The sequence below is a fragment of the Haematobia irritans genome, chromosome 2 (genome assembly GCF_050003625.1).
Source record: "Haematobia irritans isolate KBUSLIRL chromosome 2, ASM5000362v1, whole genome shotgun sequence".
In the NCBI taxonomy this organism is placed as follows: Eukaryota; Metazoa; Arthropoda; class Insecta; order Diptera; family Muscidae; genus Haematobia; species Haematobia irritans.
The window spans coordinates 14169316-14189506 of NC_134398.1; the positions used below are offsets into that span (position 1 = coordinate 14169316).

The 20191-nt window shown below is 25.1% G+C and overlaps 1 protein-coding gene across 3 annotated transcripts in view; it reads left to right on the forward strand.

Moving 5' to 3' along the window:
* Hr39 (Nuclear hormone receptor FTZ-F1 beta) overlaps positions 1–20191 on the forward strand; it is a 105186-nt gene that overhangs the window by 55609 nt on the left and 29386 nt on the right. For 2 of the 3 annotated variants that reach the window (XM_075293428.1, XM_075293429.1), the window contains one exon: positions 10391–10452. The exons of the other annotated variant lie outside the window; for it this stretch is intronic. The gene's annotated coding sequence lies outside the window, so the exon portion shown is untranslated. The remainder of the gene's footprint in view (positions 1–10390; positions 10453–20191) is intronic. 3 annotated transcript variants of the gene reach the window in all.

The following is a 20191-nucleotide window of genomic DNA, read 5'->3' on the forward strand; positions in this document are numbered from 1 at the left end:
ACTGAGAGCACAACCTCTCTACTTACCCTCCACCAAGTTCTTTTGTAACATGTCAAAGTGTAGATTTTGCCACACCCATTGCTTATAGCACCTACGTACATAATTCTGGAGAGAAAAAATAGTCAAATCCAGTTTTAATTTTTTTTTTTTGGTTATCACAACACAACCAAATTTTAACCCATTGAATATAACTGGACTTTTTTTGAATGGCCAGATTATCACCATCACTTTGAAAACTTTTTGCAACCAACAAAATGATTGCCAAACAGTTTGGTGTGCAACATTGTAAATTGAAGCTACTGGCCACAAGCTTAAAACCTCACCAAAACGGCTACATCCGCACAATCACAATCCTTAAGATGTATCCTATTTCGCACGAACTCCAACTTACAATGGCATGAGAAAAAGAGGAACACTCAACTGTGATTTCCTACTACTCTGGTCATATAATATACAGACTTCCCATATGTATACATGACCAGAAACTGGAAAGTTAGCTTTTGCCTTTGATACATTGTGCCTGGCGATGTGCAGGCAAACGGAACCCATGCGAACGATATAATTCCCATTAGAGAGATGTAGGGGGAATAATCAGAAACAATAGCCCCATACTCTATGACGAGGATGACGATGAAATCAACAAAAGAAGGAAGGTGTCATAAAACAAAGCCCTGGCAATTTAACCAAGGGAAGGAACAATCTCGACATGGACTACCATACATGGTTGCCAATCGTACCAAATATAAGCTACCACAATTTTACCAAAAAATCTACAAAATTTAAAATATAAAGTCTTTGGTCATATTTTTTTCAAAATTTACATAGAAATAAGATTTTGTCAAAATTGTATTTCTATAGAAAATTTTATCAAAATTTTATTTCCGCAGAAAATATTGTAACAATTTTATTTCTATAGAAATATTTGTCAAAATTTTATTTCTATACAAAATTTTGTCAAAATTTTATTTCTATAGAAAATTTTGTCAAAATTTTATTTCTACGGAAAATGTTATTAAAATTTTATTTCTATAGAAAATTTTGCCAAAATTTTATTTCTATAGAAAATATTGTCAAAATTTTATTCCTAAAGAAATTTTTGTCAAAATTGTATTTCTATACAAATTTTTTCAATATTTTATTTCTGTAGAAAAAATTTTCACAATTTTATTTCTATAGATTTTTTTTTTCAAAATTGTAATTCTATAGAAAATTTTGTCAAAATTTTATTTCTATAGAAAATTTTGTCAACATTTTATTCCTAAAGAAAAATTTGTTAAAATTTTATTTCTATATAAAATTTTGTCAAAATTTTATTTCTATCGAAAATTTTGTCACAATTTTAATTCTATAGAAAATTTTGGCAAAATTTAATTTCTATACAGAATTTTTTCAAAATTTTATTTCTATAGAAAATTTTGTAAAAATTTTGTCAACAATTTATTTTATAGAAAATTTTGTCAAAATTTTATTTCTATAGAAAATTGTCCCAAAATTTACATTATAGAAAATTTGTATAGAAAATTTTCCCAAAATTTACATTATAGAAAATTTTCTCAAAATTTTATTTCTAAATAATTTTTTTTCTATAAAAAATTTTGTGAAAATTTTATTTCTATTGAAAATTTTGTCAACATTTTATTTCTATCGAAAATTTTGTCAAAATTTTATTTCTATAGAAAATTTTCCCAAAATTTACATTATAGAAAATTTGTATAGAAAAATTTCCCAAAATTTACATTATAGAAAATTTTGTCAAATTTTTTTTTCTATAGAATATTTTGTCAAAATTTTATTTCTATAGAAAATTTTGTCAAAATTTTATTTCTATAGAAAATGTTGTCAAAATTTATTTCTATACAAAATTTTGCCAAAATTTTATTTCTATAGAAAATTTTGTCAAAAGTTTATTTCTATAGAAAATTTGGTTAAAATTTTATTTCTATAGAAAATTTTGTCAAACATTTTATTTCTATCGAAAATTTTGTCAAAATTTTATTTCTATAGAAAATTTTCCCAAAATTTACATTATAGAAAATTTGTATAGAAAAATTTCCCAAAATTTACATTATAGAAAATTTTGTCAAAATTTTTTTTGTCAAAATTTTATTTCTATAGAATATTTAGTCAACATTTTATTTCTATAGAAAATTTAGTCAACATTTTATTTGTATAGAAAATTTAGTCAATATTTTATTTCTATAGAAAATTTTGTCAAAATTTTATTTCTATAGAAAATGTTGTCAAAATTTATTTCTATACAAAATTTTGCCAAACTTTTATTTCTATAGAAAATTTTGTCAGAAGTTTATTTCTATAGAAAATTTGGTTAAAATTTTGTTTCTATAGAAAATTTTGTCAACATTTTATTTCTATAGAAAATTTTGTCAACATTTTATTTCTATACAGAATTTTTTCTAAATTTTATTTCTATAGAAAGTTTTGTAAAAATTTTGTCAACAATTTATTTTATAGAAAATTTTGTCAAAATTTAATTGCTATAGGAAATTTTGTCACAATTTTATTTCTACAGAAAATTTTGTCACAATTTTATTTCTATAGAAATTTTTGTCAATATTTTGTTTCTATAGAAAATTTTGTCACAATTTTATTTCTATAGAAAATTTTGCCAAGATATTATTTCTATAGAAAATTTTGCCAAGATTTTATTTCTATAGAAAATTTTGTCAAAATTTTATTTCTATAGAAATTGTTGTCAAAATTTTATTTCTATAGAAATTGTTATCAAAATTTTATTTCTATAGAAAATTTTGCCAAAATTTTATTTCTATAGAAGTTTTGCCAAATTGTATTTTATTTCTATAGAAAATTTTGTCAAAATTTTATTTCTATAGAAAATTTTGTCAAAATTTTATGTGTATAGAAAATTTTATCAAAATTTAATTTCTATAGAAGGTTAGGTTAGGTTAGGTGGCAGCCCGATGTATCAGGCTCACTTAGACTATTCAGTCCATTGTGATTCCACATTGGTGAACTTCTCTCTTATCACTGAGTGCTGCCCGATTCCATGTTAAGCTCAATGATAAGGGACCTCCTTTTTATAGCCGAGTCCGAACGGCGTTCCACATTGCTGTGAAACCACTTAGAGAAGCTTTGAAACCCTCAGAAATGTCACCAGCATTACTGAGGTGGGATAATCCACAGCTGAAAAACTGTTTGGTGTCCGGTCGAGGCAGGAATCGAACCCACGACCTTGTGTATACAAGGCGGGCATGCTAACCATTGCACCACGGTGGCTCCCTAATTTCTATAGAAAATGTCGGCAAAATTTAATTTCTATAGAAAATTTTGTCAAAATTTTATTTCTATCGAAAATTTTGTCAAAATTTTATTTCTACAGAAAATTTTTTCTAAATTTTATTTCTATAGAAAATTTTGTCAAAATTTTATTTCTATACAGAATTTTTTCTAAATTTTATTTCTATAGAAAATTTTGTAAAAATTTTATTTCTATGGAAAATTTTGTCAAAATTTGAGTTCTACAGAAAATGTTGTCAAAATTTGAGTTCTATAAAAAAATTTTGCCAAAATTTTATTTCTATAGAAAATTTTGCCAAAATTGTATTTCTATAGAAGTTTTGCCAAATTGTATTTCTATAAAAAAATTGAAAATCTACCAAACAGTAAAAACTCTAACATTTTGGTAGAATTTTACCAACTGTGGCAACCGTGGTACCATACCACAAGCCTACCATCAATCCATCCATCCATCCACCTATTCGTACCACACCATTTGGTAGCACCACCAAAGATTGCAACCAATGTCTGTCGCTTCATGTGTGCTATTCACATAATATGGCCGAGGCGAGATTTAGTGAGGCATGCAAAGCAGGTTGTGAACTCCAGGCATATGCAAACTGACTTAGAACTGAACTTTAAACGTCGTTATGCATTTAAACCCACATTATTGCATGGGCTTGCAACTCGACCTACCTCCCTCCCTCCCGCAATCCTGACCCCACAATATCCAGTACCACACTCACATACCCATTGGTCCAAATATGCATACATATTTCTTTGTTTGAACAAAATCAACCAACTGCAACACCCGCTTTTGCCTTCTTTTCCACCACATCACACCAACGAAACGGTGATTCTGTAAATATTGGCCATTCCATGATGTCAGTGGATGGCAAGCAAACAAAAAAATCTCTGCACATTTAAAGCCCCCAAGATGGTGCGCATGCGTAGCTCTATTCGTCGCGAATGCAAGAGAACTGTAAAACGCTCGTGTACAGCACATGGGTATGCGCATGCGTGGTTTACCTATGCAGCTGCTGGCATTGGATACCTGGTTGATCTGGGTTCATACACACGGTTAGTTTAGTAGTGTGCCTTACAACCAGTTCAATTGAATTACAGCCATCAGCCACTTGGTTTGTGGCGACTATATAGTGGTAAAGACCAAATGGAAAACTGGTTAATGTGGGCAATAAGTAACAACTGCTGGATTTCCTTTACTCACTGAAAAATGGAACAGTGGGATGAATTGGGAATTGAGTGAATATAAGAAGTGGTGTAAAGTCGAGTGGGGGTTGTCAGGGCAGAAAAATGGGATACGAACAAAAAAGCCTAAATCGATGTTTTATAGTCTTAGAATTCAATAGATCGAATTTTTACATTTTTTATGTCGAATCGAAATTTGAATTTGTTAGTGGCTTAACCCTTAATTTTTTTTAAGATACAACCAGAAAAAAATCTTACGTCTCAAATTTTTCACCGAATTCTATGAAATAAAGTTTGTTGCATTTAAAACATCATAACGATATTTAAAAAAATTGTAGTACTTCCGAGTAATCTCCATTCAAAATTGAAAAACAAATTTTGACCAAAAATTCAAAAAACTACAAATTAGAATTTAAGTAATATTTACCAGAGATAAAAGTAATGTCGTTAAAAAAAAAAAAAAAAACATTACTCATGATAAATTCCTTGTATAAACTCTTCAAGAACTTTGCGAAACTCCTTGGATCAACGTCTTTTTATCCTATTTCGTTCCACTGTCCATGCTTTAAGAGCATTTAAATGATGGTAGGAGAAAATGGTGGGGTATTTGAAGAGAAAGACCGACAGTTGGGTGGCCATTTGTCGTTGGCTCAAGTTATTGACCACAAATTCTGCGACCCCATTTAATTCTGTATCAGCAAGAAAATTTCCAGAATGTAGCCTTCGAGGTAGCATAAAAAACAGTGGTATAGGAAAACTTTTGCATAAAAGATGTAAAAAAAATTGTTGGGGATTTTCATTGGGGAATTGCGTTTCTAATTGGGGAGACGAAAGCGTCGTGATTTTGGGGCAAGAGCTAGAAAAATACTGACAAAATACTGATGGCAAGCTATTAGAGTTATTTTCCATTACTGAGAATAAATTTGTTGTTGTGAGAGAGATATTGGATAGTGAGAGTGTCTGTGTCTGTGTGAGTACTACGCACAAAAAAAATTTTTCTGATTCAATCACGAAATTAATTGATCCAATTAATTGTTTAATTGAAATGTCTCAGAAATAATAGTATCAATTAAAAAATTACTTGAAAGTCAATTAACAAATTAATTGAACCAATTAAAAATTTAATTGATAGTATTTAGTTTTGTGATTGATTTTTGTTTCAATTAAACAATTTGTAGAATCAATTAACTTTTTAATTGAATAGTTTTTAAAACTCAATTAAGACATTAATTGGAAACATTTTCGTGATTTTTTTTTGTGTTTCCTTTATGTATATAGGCTTTCACACATCACAAATATCGGGGATTAAGAGGAAATTTAGAATCTCTACTTTCAAAAATTATTCAATTTTCTATCTTATCTTTGGACTAGCAATTTTCATCAGTATTTGAGTACATATAAATATATATTGTTATATTCTTTTATAAATATAATTTCAAGTTGTTGCGTGTCTCTAATTAAACTACACAGTCAGCCAACGTCATCAAAGAGCCATAGTGCATTTAGACGACAAAAAAAACTAAAAATCACTGCAACTGCAACAACGACAATTATCATCATCGACGCAATCGGGCAACCACAGCAACCGACTAACAGCAAAAAGTTGTTTTGGGACAAGGTTATTTCTAAAGTTGCCGTTTTTTTAGTAGTGCTGCAGTTCGTTCGCTTTTGTTGGAGTGTTTGGTGGCCACATGAAACGTATGTGGTGGCCTACCACCAAGCCAAAGCAATGTTTAAGAGTAATGTAAAGAATCATACAGGCAAATACACATAGAGAAAACTTTATTGAAAATATTTTTGTGCTCTAAACGACAAAATTAACTATCAAGTTCGAATCAGACAATCAGATTAGAATAGAAAAATTTATTTGATACTATGGTATGGGCAAGACCCGAGTTGTATATTAGAAGTCTGTGCAACTAAATGAGGTGCAAAGTATTCCTCTCCAACTAAGAGGTACATCAATTTTTTATAGAAATAAAATTTTGAAGAAAGTTGCAATATAAATAAAGTTTTCACAAAATTTTCTATAGAAATAAAATTTTGACAAAAATTTCCAGAGAAACAAAAATTTCTACAGAAATAAAATTTTGACAATTTTTGATAGTAACAAAAGTTTCGATAGAAATAAAATTTAGACAAAATTTTCTATTGAAATAAAATTTTGACAAAATTTTCTATAGAAATAAAATTTTGACATTTTTTTTTTCTACAAAAATTTAATAAAATTTTTATATGGAAGTAAAATTTTGACAATAATTTCTCTTAAAATAAAATTTTGACAAAATTTTCTATAGAAAAGAAATATTGACAAAATTTTCTGTAGAAATAAAATTTTGATAAAATTCTGTATAGAAAAAAAAAAATTGACAAAATTTTCTGTAGATATAACATTTTGACAAAATTCGCTATAGACATAAAATTTTGATAAAAGTTTCCATAGAAATAAAATTTTGACAAAATTTTCTATAGAAATAAAATTTTGACAAAATTTTCTATAGAAATAAAATTTTGACAAAATTTTCTATAGAAATAAAATTTTGACAAAATTTTCTATAGAAATAAAATTTTGACAAAATTTCTACAGAAATAACATTTTGACGAAAATTTTCTATAGAAATAAAATTTTGACACAATTTTCTATAGAAATAAAATTTTGACAAAATTTTCTATAGAAATAAAATTTTGACAAAATTTTCTATAAAAATAAAATTTTAACAAAATTTTCTATAGAAATAAAATTGTGACAAAATTTTCTATAGAAATAAAATTTTGACAAAATTTGCTATATACATAAAATTTTGACAAAATTTGCTATATACATAAAATTTTGACAAAATCTTCTATAGAAATAAAATTTTGACAAAATTTTCTATAGAAATAAAATTTTGACAAAATTTTCTATAGAAATAAAATTTTGACAAAATTTTCTATAGAAATAAAATTTTGACAAAATTTGCTATAGACATAAAATTTTCACAAAATTTTCTATAGAAATAAAATTTTGACAAAATTTTCTATAAAAATAAAATTGTGACAAAATTTTCTATAGAAATAAAATTTTGACAAAATTTGCTATAGACATAAAATTTTCACAAAATTTTCTATAGAAATAAAATTTTGACAAAATTTTCTATAAAAATAAAATTTTGACAAAATTTTCTATAAAAATAAAATTTTCACAAAATTTTCTATAGAAATAAATTTTGACAAAATTTTTTAGAGAAATAAAATGTAGACAATATTTTCTATAGAAAAAAAAATTGATAAAATTCTGTATAGAAAAAAAATTTACAAAATTTTCTATAAATATAAAATTTTGATAAAATTCTGTATAGAAAAAAAAATTGACAAATTTTTCTGTAGATATAGCATTTTGACAAAATTTGCTATAGACATAAAATTTTGACAAAATTTTCTATAGAAATAAAATTTTTACAAAATTTTCTGTAGAAATAAAATTTTGACAAAATTTTCTATAGAAATAAAATAAAATTTTGACAAAATTTTGTATAGAAATAAAATTTTGACAAAATTTTGTATAGAAATAAAATTTTAACAAAATCTTCTACAGAAATAAAATTTTGACAAAATTTTCTATAGAAATAAAATTGTGACAAAATTTTCTATAAAAATAAAATTTTGACAAAATTTTCTATAGGAAAAAATTTTTGATAAAATTCTGTATAGAAAAAAAAGTGACAAAATTTTCTAAAGTTATAACATTTTGACAAAATTTGCTATAGATACACAATTTGGACAAAATTTTCCATAGAAATAAAATTTTGACAAAATTTGCTATAGAAATACAAATTTGACAAAATTTTCTACAGAAATAAAATTTTGACAAAATTCTCTATAGAAATAGAATTTGGAAAAAATTTCTACAGAAATAAAATTTTGACAACATTTTCTATTGAAATAAAATTTTGACAAAATTTTCTAATGAAATAAAATTTTGACAAAATTTTCTATTGAAATATAATTTTGACAAAATTTTCTATAGAAATAAAATTTTGACAAAATTTTGTGTAGGAAAAAATTTTGACAACATTTTTTATAGGAGAAAAATTTTGACAAAATTTTCTATAGAAATAAAATTTTGACAAAATTTTCTATAAAAATAAAATTTTGACAAAATTTTCTATAAAAAAAATTTAGACAACATTTTGTATAGGAGAAAAAATTTGTCAAATTTTCTATACAACAAAATTTTGACAAAATTTTCTAGAGGAATAAAATTTTGAAATTTTTTTTTATTCTAAAAAAATTTAACAAAATGGTTATGTAATATATAAAAATAAGTCGGCTATTCCTTCCTGACACAATAACTCCAGAACGCACGAACGGTTTTGCATTCATTGGAAAGGTCTCGGGCTCCATGAGGTTTATAGCAAAGAAAATTCAAGAAAAGTTTCAACGGAAAAGCGGGAATTTATTTTTACCTACAGCGCACATAACAATACTTTATAATTTGAATTCATCGCAGTTGCGTTTGTTATAAAATAATTTTATTTTTTCACATGAGAAATGTTCAGAGTACGAAGAGGGTAATCATGTGGTGAAATTAGGGTACCTCATGTTTTGATATCTGGTGGGGCAGGGGGACATAACCCTTGTCCAACTTTTTCAAAATTGGCCCAAAGTTCTTCGATATGGGTGCAATTTCCAAGGAAGCTTAGGGGTGATGTCTAGACAAAGTCCCGATACTTTCTTTTTGATATTTGGTAGCGGAGGTGGACCATCCCTTTATACGACTTTTGTTTGAAGTAGAGTAAAAAAAATCTCTGATTTACTTGAGATTTACAGAGAACACACCGTTATGTTATGAATTTATTATAGGGTCTCTGATTTTTTAAAATTTGGACGGGAAGGGGTAAAGTAAGGCAAGGGGGGGTTTGCCTTACTTTTTGAAAATTGGAACAAAATTATCTGATTTGCTTGAAATTTTCAGGCAAGAGGGCCTCCCCATTGCCCGTCTTTTTTTTAAAGTACAGTGAAAAAACTAAAATTTGTCGACTTACTGAAATTTTACGGAGAACTTGGGGGAGATTATACAATTTATATGAGGTATATTTTGTCGGGGAAAAATAAAAGGGTACAGGGAGACCTCATTTCTCCTCAAGTACATACCGTGAAACAATTAATTTTTTCCAATTTACTTAAAATTTACAGAGGATGTGGGGTAGGTTATATTATTATAATGGATATCTGATTTTGTGATATTCGGAAGGGAAGAGGGGCTTATAATTTGCTCGACATGTGTATGGAGCGATTAATCAGTATTTCAGTTTTTGTGCCAGATCGAAAGATTAACGAAAATATGCTTCGGGAGGCGCAGCGAAGCGGGCCGGGTTACGCTAGTTTTCTATAGAAATAAAATTTTTACAACATTTCCTATGTTGGTATTCTTCATCTATCCAGATATTTTTTAATAAATTTTTCCAGTGTACTTAAGTATTCGTATTGCGTTAATTATTTAAGAATGTCTTGAGTGTATTTTTGAATTTTGCAAGTTTTTTTTACTTTGTTTTATTTTTATTTCGTTGGCTTATTTCGATTTACAAAGTGAAAATGTTTGCCGTTAATGGCAATTCATCCATCACATCGGCTTTACAAGCACTTCTCTAAGGCAATTAAATTAAACATATATATTTTTGTCTATAATGAAGGTCATTTGCTCATTAATTTGTCGAAACATATACTATGTTGTTTTGTATAGAATTTCCATTGTAAATTTTAGAATAGGGAAAATTTAAAAAATTTCCCTTATCAACAAAACAAATCTATACAAAATTATTATGGTTAATTAAGATAAATTTTTAATTAATTTAATTTGTTGGCGGGGACATTATAAAGAATTCAAATACTAATGAAGAAATCATGATTTATTAAATAATTGTATTTTTTTTTCTTCTATTTTCAGATGTTTTATTTTTTCGAAAGTGGATATATTTACATATGCTTCCTACCAACAAAAGACTTAAGGTGAGATAAATTTGATTTTTTTAGAAAAATTTAAAAAAAAAAAAATTAGAACTTTTGGAACAGAGAAATTTTCATTAAAAAATGGCATTAAGATCGCATGGGAAAATTGTTCGTAACAATAAATAGATGGTCAGACGGACGGACGGACATATGCTTAGATTAACCTAGTTGGTGATTGCTGCTCGATTTTTTTGAGTAACTTTGAAACACTCTGAAATGCCATCAGCATTACTCAGAGGGGATAATCCACTGTTATGATCGAAACTGGGATTGAACCCACGACTCTTTGTATCACGGTGGGCATGCTAACCGTGTAAATTTAAATGTCATCGATTTTACATTGCGAGTAAAACCTATGGCTAAATTTCTTAAGATGGGAATTTCGACAAATTTACCCATGGATAGGGGGGAGGCGTGACGGTTGGTCATCATGGGGAAATAGCACATTTTTCTTTGGCAATATGGGACACTCATTGCACTAATTGTTATGCCCTAACTTTCGGGCAAAAGATGGCCATGTGCTCTTCTGGAATGTCAGTTACGTAGCACGAACCTTTAATCTGTGCCTAAAAATCTTGATAGTTCCCATCATTCGTTTCAAAGTTAATAAAGTCCTTGAATTAAAATCCCATTTTTTTTTTTCTTAAAGATACAAATTACAACTTAAACAGACTACTGCCGAATATATCTTTTAGTGGTGATAATCTTGAGAAGTATAGATTTCTGAATGCCACTTTATGTCGAGATATCAACATCAGTGGATATTAACCATAGAAATATGTATTCGAATAACAAGTCACTGCTCCACTACACCACACCCTCACGACTGCATTTGCAACGATGTCAGCCAGTGGTGCGACACCATTCAGGCTGTTTAAATAATAAAAAAAAAACAGAAAACAGATAGACTGACGGATAGACCGACGAATGTAAAAGAGACAACAGCAGCAGCACCACCACCAACAGTAACAAAGCCAAGTGTGATAGCGCTACAGAAATTATTTAAGTGTCAATAATCTGAAAACGTGATAAAACTGGACTCAAATGACACCAGACAACAAAAATAGAACATGGCAACATGGCCAGTCAGCTAGCCACACACCATGTCCATGCCATGTCATGGAAATCTAAGTGCCTGCTTTTAAGCATTTCCAATATAGAGATGAAAATATGGATGAAGATGAACAATTGCATGTAGGGATTTTCGATATGAGGATGGGAAATAATATATTTTGATTTGATTTGCTTTTCCTGGATTTCACAATTTCCATTTCTGCAGTTTAACAACAAATATGAGGGACTGAAAATTTTAAAATGTTTAGTATTTGGAATTTTTTAGACAATTGTTTTATTCAAATTCTGAAGTGTTTTAATAATTGATACTTTTATCATAATAATTTAAATTATATATATATATATATATATATATATATATATATATATATATATATATATATATATATATATATATATATATATATATATATATATATATATATATATATATATATATATATATATATATATATATATATATATATATATATATATATATATATATATATATATATATATATATATATATATATATATATATATATATATATATATATATATATATATATATATATATATATTTTTTTTTTTTTTTTATTTTTTTTTCAAAAAATAATAAAAATAAATTAACTAAAACTAATTTCCCCTGGGATTATGATTGTTGTAAAAATATTTCATAATTTCCAAGATTTGGAATTTTTAAACTAAAAATGTAATTTTCCAGTGTTTTTAATTTTATTGAAATTTGAAAAAAAATTGGTCAGAATATTAAATAAAAAAAATAAATTATATTAATAATTAAAATGTAATTAATAAAGTAAATAATAATAACATTTTCTTGATTTTTTTAAAATGAATTTGCCCGCATCTCAGAATTCCAATTACTACAGTTTAAAAACAAATATGAGGGACTGAAAATTTTAAAATGTTTAGTATGTAAGGGGCTACATAAATTGTTTTATTCAAATTCTGGATTGTTTTAATAATTGATATTTTTATCATAATGATTTAAATTAAATTTATTTAAAATAGTAAATTAATTTATGTAGATCCCGTGGAAGACTATCGACCCCTAGATTTGGCTTGCGGAGCCTCCTAGGGAAGCAAATTTCATCCGATCTGGTTGGAACTTGGTACGTAAGCACGGTTGCCACAGTTCTACAAAAAATGGTATATTTTTAACTGTTTGGGTAGATACTTCAATTTTCAATAGGAATACAATTTTGAAAAAATTTTCTATAGAAGTAAAATTTTGACAAAATTTACTATAAAAATAAAATTATGAAAAAAAATCTATAGAAATAAAATTTTGACAAAATTTTTTATAAAAACAAAATTTTCTACAAATATATATTTTTGGCAACATTTTTAATAGAAAAAAATTTTGACAAAATTTTCTATAGCAATAAAATTGTCAAAAAAAATTTTCTTAGACATAACATTTTGACAAAATTTGCTATTGAAATAAAATTTTCACAACATTTTCTATAAAAATAAAATTTTCACAACATTTTCTATAAAAATAAAATTTTGACAAAATTTTCTATAAAAATAAAATTTTGACAAAATTTTCTATAAAAATAAAATTTTGCCAAAATTTTATATAGAAATAAAATTTTGACAAAATTTTCTATAGATATAAAATTTTGACAAAATATTCTATAGAAGTAACATACTGACAAAATTTTCTACAGAAATAAAATTTTTACAAAATTTTATATAGAAATAAAATTTTGACAAAATTTTCTACAGAAATAAAATTTTTACAAAATTTTATATATAAATAAAATTTTGACAAAATTTTCTACAGAAATAAAATTTTGACAAAATTTTCTATAGAAATTAAATTTTGAAAAAAAAAATCTATAGAAATAAAATTTTGAAAAAATTGTCTAAAGTAATAAAATTTTGACAAAATTGTCTAAAGAAATAAAATTTTGAAAAAGAAAATCTACAGAAATAAAATTTTGACAAACTTTTCTATAAAAATAAAATTTTGACAAAATTTTCGATAGAATTAAATTTTGACAAAATTTTCTATTCAATTTTGAAAAAATATTCTTTGAAAAAAATTTCTATAGAAGTAAAATGTTGACAAAACTTTCTATAGAAATAAAATTTTGAAAAAAAAAATTTATAGAAGTAACATTCTGACAAAATTTTCTATAGAAATAAAATTTTGAAAAAATTTTCTATAGAAATAAAATTTTGAAAAAATGTTCTAAAGAAATTAAATTTTTAATTAACTTTTCTATAGAAATAAAATTTTGACAAACTTTTCTATAGAAATAAAATTTTGAAAAAAAATCTATAGAAATGCAATTTTGACAAATAAAATTTTCTATAGAAATACAATATTGAAAAAATTTGCTATAGAAATATAATTTTGAAAAAAAATCTATAGAAGTGACATTTTGACAACATTTTCTATAGAAATAAAATTTTGACAAAATTTTCTATAAAAATAAAATTTTGACAAAATTTTCTATAGAAATAAAATTTTTACAAAATTTTATATAGAAATAAAATTTTGACAAAATTTTCTACAGAAATAAAATTTTGACAACATTTTCTATAGAAATAAAATTTTGACAAAATTTTCTATAGAAATAAATATTCTATAGAAATAAAATTTTGACAAAATTGTCTAAAGAAATAAAATTTTGAAAAAGAAATTCTACAGAAATAAAATTTTGACAAAATTTTCTATAAAAATAAAATTTTGACAAAATTTTCTATAGAAATAAAATTTTACAAAATTTTCTATAGATATAAAATTTTGAAAAAATATTCTATAAGAATAAAATTTTGAAAAAATTTTCTATAGAAGTAAAATGTTGACAAAATTTTCTATAGAAATAAAATTTTGAAAAAATCTATAGAAGTAACATTCTGACAAAATTTTCTATAGAAATAAAATTTTGAAAAAATTTTCTATAGAAATATAATGTTGAAAATTTTGTCTATAGAAATAAAATGTTGACAAAATTTTCTATAGAAATAAAATTTTGACAAAATTTTCTATAGAACTAAAATTAAAAAAAAAAAATCTATAGAAATAAAATTTTGACCAAATTGTCTAAAGAAATAAAATTTTGACAAAATTGTCTAAAGAAATAAAATTTTGAAAAAAAAAAATACTCTACAGAAATAACATTTTGACAAACTTTTCTATAAATAAAATAAAATTTTGATAAAATTTTGTATAGAAATAAAATCTTGACAAAATTTTCTATAGAAGTAACAGTTTGATAAAATTTTCTATAGAAGTAACATTTTGACGAAATTTTCTATAGAAATAAAATTTTGACAAAATTTTCTAAAGAAATTAAATTTTGATAAACCTTTCTATAGAAATAAAATTTTCTAAAGAAATTAAATTTTGATAAACTTTTCTATAGACATAACATTTTGACAATCTTTTCTATAAAAAAATTTTTTTTTGAAAAGAAATTCTATAGAAATAAAATTTTGACAAAATTTTCTATAGAAATAAAATTTTGACAAAATTTTCTATAGAAGTAAAATTCTGACAATATTTTCTATAGAAATAAAATTTTGAAAAAAATTTCTATAGATATAAAATTTTGACAAACTTTTCTATAGAAATAAAATTTTGACAAAATTTTCTATATATTCAATATCATATTTCATGTTAGCCTGATACCGAAACAGGCAATTAACGTCCAAATGCATTATATCTAATTTTACAATTATTAATCGAGCTTTATGGACAGATTTAGATTAAGGAACATGATTAATTGAGTCATTGAAAAGAAATCGCAAGATACACATCTATACACGCCTGGACTGTACATGTTTCGATTCGGGCGAATGAATCTTTCCATAGCTTTTAGTATAGATCTGGCTGGGAGACATAACTCAATTTTGGGCCCTTTATGCTAACTCCTTATGTAGAAAACATTTGGGAATTTTTCTTCTTACAAATTGAATCATCTTTTCTCCTACTGTACGTTGTATGGCCTCTAATCGCAGTTAAAGGCACCCTCATATTTCTGGCTCTATAATTACAGCCCAAAAATTTGAGTGCTTCAATAATGTTTGTAATCTGCGAGATTTGGAATTATTTTTATCACAATAATAGCAAATAAATAATTTTTAATTAAAATTAAAATTTCCTGGAATTTTGATTTTACTGTTTTTCCTTTGTTCCAATAATGTTTGATGGAATAAAAAAATTGCTAATTTATTCTTAATTTGTATATTTTAAATGATAATTAAGAAATAATTTTTCTTAGTTATTAATTTCTCATACAACTATGTTCTTTCTGAGATTTTTCTGTAACGACACCCCTACCAGCGATAATATTAGTAACAACAACGTTTGCTGTTGAAATGAAACCAAAGTGGACAACATTTTTCCATTCTGCCAATGTTGCAGTTTTTTTTCTTCTTCATTGGGGTTTGCCTCACACAGGCATTAGAAACAAGAAATCAAATGGCATAGATTTCTCCTCCCCGGATTCTATATAGAATGGGAAAAAAATACCTTGTGTCAATTGTGAAGATTGGACATACCAATGAATGTCTCTTTCTTCGACTTCGACAGACGTCCCCAGAAGGCTATAAACGACAACCATTAGCCAATTTCTATACATGGGAGTGTAGCTGTATGTGTGAATAGTTAAAATATGGAAACTTGTCTTGACCATAATGGACGCACCTGTTGAAAATCATGTTTTTTGTTTTTCTGGCCGTGTCTTCTCGTCTCCTCTAAATGTTCAATAGTTTATGGTGCTAGATTTCCATGGTGATTTGGTTTTTTATACTTCGTCTTCTTAATTTGCTGCATAACTTGAAGCAAACAAAAATATTTGCAACAATTGCAACATTTTCCCATTAACATGGTCATCAGGTCTATCCGGCTTAGAGAAGGAAACGAGAACTACAATGTTGATGACATGAATGCCGTAGAATGTTTGAATATTACTAGCATATATTGAATATTTAATGCATGTGATCCTTGCTTAAGACGACTAGTTTGAAAGTCATTGACTCATAAGTGATGTGAAGAAATATTGTTTAGCAGCGGAAATTTTTGAAATAAAATTAGAAGTGAAAATTTTAATTTATATTTCAGAAAGATGAATAAAAAACTTCTTCCAAAAATGTGTTTAAAAATGAAGTCCCAAACTTGAAACTTGAATTGATATCGACCTAGTTTAAACTATTCCTTGGTTACTGTTAGATTTTATAACTGAAAACATTTAAAATAATGAAATGTGCAGCAAGTATTGTGTTTTTGTCATCCGTTAGAATAAATTGTTTTATGTATTTAAAAACTAAAACAAGATTTAAAATAGATTTTGAAGATATCGCAAGGATGTATTTGATATAAAGTTTAATAAATTGATATTAACTTAATTCGAAATGATCCTTGACTAACTTAGTGTCTGAAATTTTAAAATGATTAAACTGTATGTGTGCAGAACAATATTCAATTTTTTCGAATAATCCAAAACTAAAATTGATTAGTATACACCTAGACCTCGCTTTGCGTCGCATATACGTTCCAAAAAAACACGACGCAAACTGAAACGACGCAAAGTGAATTATGAGTTTCTATGGCAAACCATGCAAAGATTGGAGATAGGTTCCAGGATTACGAAAGTACTACTCTTTCAAAAAAAAAAAAAAAATTGAACAAAGTAATTAAGAAACAAAACAAAATGTAAACTTTTATTTAATTCCTAAGAATAACAAAAATAATATAAGTTCAATTAAAGCAAAATAAAAAATTCAATTAATAACCAAAAGCAAAATAAAAATTAAACGCTGTCTGATGAGGTGATAGTGGCTGTACATCGGTTCTCTTTCACAAAAAATTGGTTCAATGTTTTCTGAACTGCTTTCTTTTTCAATGTAAAATACATTTCCTTGTAGCAATTGATATCAGAGGCTACCGCCTGGGGCACTTTAAGACTCCTTCCGCTGTCAGGATCGTTTTTTATAAAAATTTCCATAGCTTCATCAATCAAACACATCGCTTTGGAAATTTATTTGCATGTCAAATTTTGTTCTTTGCAGATGTTTGTTGAACAATCACTGTCATCTTCTTCATTAGCAAATTGAAGTTCCAGTTGCAACAGTTCTTCATTAGACAATAGCAGTTCATTTATATCACTCTCCTCCATACCTTCAAAATTAGATTCTCTAGCTAAATCAGAAATTTCATGGCGAACAGCTGTTGTACTATCAACTTCTACTCCGCATGTTCTGTGAACACATTCAGGCCAACAGCATTTCCTATATCTACAGCCTTCTCTCCTTTATCAAATCGACGCAAAATATCAAGTTTTGTCTCCAAGCTGATTTATCTAAATTTACACGTGGATATATAATAAAAAACAAAGATATAACTCTCTCAATGATTTAATTTAAAATTATTTACCTTTTTCTATCAAGCCGAAAACTTTATAAAAATGTATTATTGAAACGCTAAAATAACACTTTCCTTGAGAGTAAAAGAAAATGAAATGAACTAAAATAAGCAAAACAAAGTGTGTATGTATTAAAAATGAGTCGTGTTTTCTGGAAACTGAAAACACTTATTATTTCTATAGAAATAAAATTTTGACAAAATTTTCTAGAGAAATAAAATTTCAACAAAAATTTTTTATAGAAATAAAATTTTGACAAAATATTCTATAGCACTAAAATATAAAAATAACATTTTGATAACATTTTCTATAGGTATAAAACCATGATGAAATAAAATTTTGAAAAATTTTTTGCTATAGATATAAAATTTTGACGAAATTTTCTATAGAGATAAAATTTTGAGAAAATTTTTTCTACAGAAATAAAATTTTGACAAAATTTTCATGGTGAAATTTTCTATAGAAATAAAATCATGACGAAATTTTCTATAGAAATAAAATTTTGACATTTTTTCTATAGAAATAAAATTTTGACAAAATATTCTATAGAAATAAAATTTTGACAAAATTTCTTATAGTAATAAAATTTTGACAAAATTTTTTATATAGAAATAAAATTATGACGAAATTTTCTATAGAAATAATATTTTTAAAAAAATTTCTTATAGAAAAAAAATTTTGACAAAATTTCTTATAGTAATAAAATTTTGACAAAATTTTTCTATAGAAATAAAATTTTGACAAAATTTTTTCTATAGAAATAAAATTTTGACAAAATTTTCTATAGGAATAAAACCATGATAAAATTTTCTATGGAAATAAAATTTTGACAAAATTTGCTATAGAAATAAAATTTTGCCAAATTTTTCTTTTGAAATAAATGTTTCACAATTTTTTTTAGATATAAAATTTTCTATAGAAATAAAATTTTGAAAAAATTTTCCATAGAAATAAAATTTTGACAAAATTTTTTTATATAGAAAAAAATTTTGACAATTTTTTTCTATAGAAATAAAATTTTGGCAATTTCTTTCTATAGAAATAAGTATTTGACAATTTTTTTTATAGAAATAAAATTTTGACAAAATTTTCGATAGAAATAAAATTTTGAAAAATTTTTCCATAGAAATAAAATTTTTTTCTATAGGAATAAAACCATGAAGAAATTTTCTATGGAAATAAAATTTTGACAAAATTTTCTATAGTAATAACATTTTGATAAAATATTCCTAGAAATAAAACTTTGACAAAATTTTCTTATAGAATTAAAATTTATATAGAAATAACATTTTGACAATTTTTTTCTATAGGAATAAAACCACGATAAAATTTTCTGTAGAAATAACATTTTGACAAAATTTTCTATAGAAATAAAATTTTGACAAAATTTTCCATAGAATTTAATTTTAACAAAATTTTCTATAGAAATAAATTTTGACAAAATTTTCTTGGAAATAAAATTGTGACAAAATTTTCTATAGAAATAAAATTTTGACAAAATTTTGTATAGGAATAAAATTTTGAAAAGATTTTATATCGAAATAAAATTTTGGCAAAATTTTCTATCGAAATAAAATTTTGACAAAATTTTATATAGAAATAAAACTGTGACAGGTTTTCCTATAGAAATAAAGTTTTGAGAAAATTTTCCATAGAAATAAAATTTTGACAAAATTTTCCATAGAATTTAATTTTAACAAAATTTTCTATAGAAATAAATTTTGACATTTTCTATAGAAATAAAATTTTGACAAAATATTCTATCGAAATAAATTTTTAACAACATTTTCTGTAGCAATAAAATTTTGACAAATTTTTCAATAGTAATAAAATATAAAAATAAAATTTTGACAACATTTTCTATAGGAATAAAACCATGATGAAATAAAATATTGACAAATTTTTTGTTATAGAAATAAAATTTTGACAAAATTTTCTATAGAAATAAAATTTTGACAAATTTTCTGTAAAAATAACATCAAAGTCAAAGTAGTAACTTTCTCTTGTTGTTGTAGGTTACAAATATTTAAAACTTCGACGCATTTACCATGGTACAATTATTTGTAAGGTAACCTCACCAGCCCAAAAATAACAATAAAAATATAAAAAAAGCTCAACACAATGTCAGAAAAAAGTAAATACAAAAATATTTGTTTGAATTCTGTATCACTCATGAGAAATGTTTATTAATGTTGTGGAAAACAAAACGAAAGTGAAAAATATTAAATTTTTTTTTATTTGGTCGTGGTTTTATTCCTAAAGAAAATGTTGTAAAAATTTTA